This window comes from Periplaneta americana, chromosome 3 (genome assembly GCF_040183065.1).
Source record: "Periplaneta americana isolate PAMFEO1 chromosome 3, P.americana_PAMFEO1_priV1, whole genome shotgun sequence".
In the NCBI taxonomy this organism is placed as follows: Eukaryota; Metazoa; Arthropoda; class Insecta; order Blattodea; family Blattidae; genus Periplaneta; species Periplaneta americana.
Genome location: NC_091119.1, coordinates 112,790,291 through 112,796,290, shown reverse-complemented (window position 1 = coordinate 112,796,290; position 6,000 = coordinate 112,790,291). Strand labels below are relative to the sequence as shown.

The following is a 6,000-nucleotide window of genomic DNA, read 5'->3' as shown; positions in this document are numbered from 1 at the left end:
CTGTCTCATTTTGCTCTATTTCTGTAACTGCTGGAGTTAGGTTAATATTGTAAAGAAATCGCATACATATTTTTAAAGTCAAGATTTTTTTCTTTTTAAATATCGATTGGAAAATAATATGATTGCCCATAAGAAACAATAATTTAATCATGTAGGTGGGGAAACATTGTGTACAGGAATTTATTTATCATTACCTTACATACAAAATGAAAACAGTGCTTTATGGCTCATTCATGAATAAGCCAGATATATTTGATAATTTTCTCCAGGAAATGGTATTATTGTTTTGCAATTACATATTTTCCTTTAAGATAAATAAAATGAAATAAGGAATGAAACCCACAAGTGGACTACTCGCAACATCGCGAACTATATATACAGCGCGCTCGCAGGCAGATGCTGTACTCGCTTCGGCGGTACATATACTAAAATTGGAACGATACAGAGAAGATTAGCATGGCCCCTGCGCAAGGATGACACGCAAAATCGTGAAGCGTTCCACATTTTTTGACAAATGTTGTCTCTAATTTTATTATTATATGAATTCATATGCATTCTTATCTACAGTAATACATCAATAGATTCAAACTGTTATGAAGAATACTACTATTTCACTGTAATTTTTACTTTTTCATACCAACGTAAGAGAGAGGAGAGTATTATTAATCTGGGAGGGTAGATCATATTTTCACGGAATTGCAAGCTTTTAGTATCTCTGATACTGAAAAATCGAGTTTCATAATGTTGTCTCTCTCTATGTACACTACTTCTCCTGAACTATTGAGTATTTCATTCACATTCAGTATCTACGAATCAATTTATTTGGGAATAACGGACATGAAACACAACTTAATTTAGGCCCTATATATTATATACCGCGTGTATTTCAAACTATAGTACACTGAGCTGTAAAAGAAATGTCGATACGAAATGTATCGTTTTCCGAGGACTTTAGCAAAACATGGCGAGTTGGAAAGCCAATTTTCTGAGATTAGTTTTTTAAAAACATGTAAATATGACTTTTATAACTTATTCACGTTATTATATAATACAAATTGATTTTGTATTATTTATATACTTTTATTTTACAACATTAATAAGAATATTACACGAAAATAGTGCAGTTTATATAGTATTCCACAACCTTTCAAGAGTTTGTTTCATGACGGTTAATATTATACGAATCTATCGACACGGAAGTTCATCTCAAACTAAAACCTATCTTTCCCCTCCATACCCATTGTTGAAATAGCCACGACACATAAGGACACAGGACAGGTCTTGCCTCCTCTACTATACTATCGATTTTTCAGACAAATTTTTGCATAGAACGTGCATAATTTCCAGTTGAATTGACTCGTAGATATTGAACATAAACAATATCCGTTCAATATTATAAATTGCTGTACCAGACAGACAGACGAGAAGACGGTTTACCGAAAACCGTTTCGTCGGTATCATAGATGCTGAAATATGTATTTCATTTTCGTGAAAATCTCGAAATCGGGCTCTAGTAATATTAGTATACCTTATTTAGTAAATTTATAATGTAAAAGCAAATATTAATTTGAATTATTAAGTAGCGATATAAACAAATTGTTTATAAATAAATAATAACGCATAACTGCAAATCTTTGAGATTAAAATGCAGGACATGTGTACAAAAAATTACTAGGCAAAGAAAACAATATTAAATCGTAAATTTCCAACAGCAGCAGCAGCAGCAGAAACAGCAACAGCAGCAGCAGCAACAACAACAACAACAATACTAATAATAATAATAACAATAATAATAATAATAATAATAATTCATCTAAACTGTTTAATTAGGAATGTGAACAACTTTTCCTTTATGGAACAGCGAACTCTATTAATAAGCCCTACTACGGTTGGTCACAACCCTCTCAACGATGTTCAAAACTTAACATTTGTATTATTTTCACAAATAATGTATTAAAATAAAATTCAATTAACTTCTCGTATGAGCTGCTGCCAGAAGTAAACAGGAGGATAGCAATGGCAAAGGAAGCTTTTAATACAAAAAGGAACATCTTCTGCGAATCTCTGGAAAAAGAACTAAGGAAGGGACTAGTGAGTGCTTTGTGTGGAGTGTAGCATTGCATGAAGCAGAAACATGGACATTACGACGAAGTGAAGAGAAACGACTAGAAGCATTTGAAATGTGGATATGGAGAAGAATGGAGCGTGTGAAATGGACAGACAGAATAAGAAACGAAGCTGTGTTGGGAAGAGTGGGTAAAGAAAGAACAATGCTGAAACTGATCAGGAAGAGAAAAAGGAATTGGCTGGATCACTGGCTGAGAAGAAATTGCGTACGGAAGGGTGCATTGGAAGGAATGGTGAACGGGAGAAGAGTTCGGGGTAGAAGAAGATATCAGATAACACACGACATTAAGATATATGGATCATATGCGGAGACTAAGAGGAAGGCAAAAAATACGAAAGATTGGAGAAAGTTGGATTTGCAGTGAAAGACCTGCCCTTGGGCAGAACACTATGAATGAATGAATGAATGAATGAATGAATGAATGAATGAATTCCCGTAGTTCCACGGAATATTCAAATATCGTGATGTAAGTTAATCCACAAAAGTGAGCAACTTGCTTTTATAATGTTAATTTGTAAGTTCATAAAACTGACCAAAACGCAGTCTTGGTGAAAAGTAGCTGAATGTGTGAGATGTGAATACTGAAGCTGGAGAGCCGGGCGAGTTTGAGTCACTTCAAATAAAAATGATTGCCGCATAGCGAAGGGCCACTCATATGAATTGTGCCCCCCCCCCACAAACATTTATTAGGGCGCTCCTCCATCTCCAACATTTTAATGAATGTTGCAATTATATAATTTAAATGTTGTACCTACTAACAATAACACAACGAAACAAGGAAATTTTATTATAATGTCTGACAACGCTGCTTGTTACTGAAATTGAAATATTACTTGGGCAAGAGAAATTGATAACCCTCAGTTTATAAATATGTTTAATATTTAGTGTTACAACACTAAACAAAAAAATATATACAATTTTTTAAATAAAGCCAGGCATTCATTAGTGAAAACGTTAAAAATATACTGAAGGAAAATTAATATGCAGATAAAACTGCCAGTGTAATGTAGCCTAATTAATTATGGTGTAGTATCCTAACTGAAACATAACATTTAAAAAGTCTCTTGAGAAGTAGGCTACTTCAGCCTTAACCCTTCAATAATAGCTTACTTCTTAAAACGTGTTGTAATAGTACATTATGCAACGAGCCTATAATGATAGTGATTAAGAATCGAGTTTCATAATTTTCATACGAGCTTCTTAATTACTATTATAGGCGAGTTTCATACGACTTTTTATGCTGGACCATATTTCTAACTTGAAATTACCGGTATTCAGATGTATACATATTCTTTGTATCTGACAAGATCGGAAGTGACCTTGTTCTAGGTCGTAAATTGTGAGATGTGCGCAGACGCGAAAGTATTAATTTTTTCCAAGGAACAATAATGTCATTGACCTTGATGTAGTCCCGTTAAACTTGATAATATTATAATATTATAACCTTGATTATTGAATTCGACATTGAAAAACGTGATGACAAATTGAATTTATTTGAATATTATTTACAATTAACGCTAATTATTATAGTAACAGAACATAACCTTCTGCGACAGTATTGGATTTCCAGCCTCCGTGACTTTTCGCTAATTCTCTTTCGATTGCATATCCGAGAATAATCGATACTTGCGGTTTTATAACGGTACAAAGCTGACTTGTCATTGGCTGAACACATGTAAGCTGAGTTATCATTGGCTGAAGACCTGTACTTTAATGAGTAGGTGTACTTTAATGACATGCATTAAAGGACTGCTACCAGGTGTATAATTAGTACATTTCGGCATGGTCGAGCATAAACATAATTAGTTAATTACTATTCCAATTATAGTATGTGATTTAACGGAATCCTTCTTTCATGTAAATAAGTTTTGTGAATATTCTGTCTTCTTCTCCATTAAAAAAAAAAATAAAAATAGGGCAGGGCCTCCTAGCGACCAGTCCATCCCACTCAATTGGTGTCCGTTCTCCTCTGTGCGTGGCCCTACATAGCGTTGCTACACATTCCGAAAATAGGGTATTGCCCCGTTTTTTGAGCTATAAGTGTTCCGTCACTTACTGATTAAAAGCAATGTGGGTGAACAATCGAGTTCTAGTGATACATTTTTCAAAGACTTGTGTTTAGCATTAGCGGGTTAGCATGTCATTAAAGTATACAAATAATTTTTCACTGACAAATGCAGGAGCTTCACACAGGGAAATCTCAGGATGATCTCCCTTGTATACTGCAACAGCCTTCAATAAGGTAAGAGTTCTACGAAACAAATAATTTATCGTCATATTTCCGTGTATTCGTTTTTGCTTATTCTCACCATTTTTCCTGCTTATTTTACTGTTTCCGTGCATTCGTTTTTGCTTATTTTCACCATTTTTCGTGCTTATTTGCTTGTGCTTAGAAATCCGGGCTTTATTAATGAATAATATTATTTCTCAATATGACAAGCGTGTAAAGGGAGGAGTGAGACGGGAAGAAGAGAAGAGTCCTTTGTGTAATAATGTGTATAAGAGCAGGTATTACAACTGTTATTGTTTAGTGAATTGTTTAGTCTTCAATAACTTTTTTACAAATAAAATTAGTGTAACAAATCTTCAAAACGAGTGTAACCAAACTAGTGCCACAGTCTACTATATACAGTCGCGAAGCTCAATATGTAGTAAAAATGCAAACAGGGGTAGTTGCCCACCACTAGGATCGCTACTATCGCCTCATCATCGCAGATCTCTCTCCTAGCAGCCGACAAAATATGTTACACTTTCGTTGTCGTGTTCTTTTGGAAAAATTAACACCATCCTTCCATTATTTAAATATTAAATGCATAAAGTTAATTTATTATTTTAATGAAGTATATTAAATTCCACCACAAACTCGAAGATACCTGCAAGAAATAATATAATTTTTGTTTGTGCAAAACGAACTGAAATTTACAATAATAGCTTCACTCATTCAGGATTATAGCGATAATTAACTATGAATTGAAACCAATAAATATTAATTTGCACTTCTCTTTACAACAATAATAATGGAAATATGAATTAATGGAGTAACTTACGTGTACCGGTACTTGTAGTGTAGGCTTACGTAGTTAATAAAATGGGATGAGGTTAAGCAATAATAATCACACCAGAATTGGAAATAAAACGTGATCAATACATTTTATTGTAACAGACTTGTTCTACGTCTCTAGTTAAAGCAACAAATAAAAATAACAAAAAAATTAACAGCTATAATTAAAAACATATCCTTTGAAGAAAAAATTAGGCCTAAGCAATAATAATCCCACCAGAATTGAAAATAAAACGTGATCAGTAAAGTTCATTAAAACAAACTTAATTTTTCTACGTCTTTAGTAAAATAACACATAAAAATAATAACAAAATTAATAGCTACAATTAAAAATATATCCTCTGAAAAAAAAAGTAGACCTAACCTTTATTTCTCTGGAAATTTATAGCAGCCTAAGTGACAGAACTTTGACCGGTATCTAATGTCCTTTCGGTTGGACTGAAACATTTCATTGTGAAATTTAAGGATATAATGTATTCTAACAGCCACAAAGAACTTCAAATTAAGAGTTTTGTTTCTGCACAGCATTCTTGTGGAAACCCAGGAACCTTTCTGAATCTTTCGGAAATCTGGCCTCTTTCTCTTACTGTTGCTACAATTTATAGCACTCCTTGTCCCATATTATTATTCCAATTATTATATTTTAGCCATTAACATTTTTATTATAACCAATAACGAACATTTCACAAGCATCAATGTGAAATACGCAACGAGCTAGCACTCGATAGAAATACGACACAGTCCAAAGTCGACCATGGACAGTCTATTGTTTCTAGTTGCTAACCGCTTGGAGCGCTTTATCACGAGATTT

The 6,000-nt window shown here is 33.5% G+C and overlaps 1 non-coding gene across 1 annotated transcript; it reads left to right on the top strand.

Moving 5' to 3' along the window:
* Positions 1-401: 401 nt before the first annotated feature.
* Positions 402-508, top strand: LOC138697206 (U6 spliceosomal RNA). The gene has a single exon (XR_011331568.1). It is a non-coding gene; the product is annotated as a U6 spliceosomal RNA (small nuclear RNA).
* Positions 509-6,000: the final 5,492 nt, after the last annotated feature.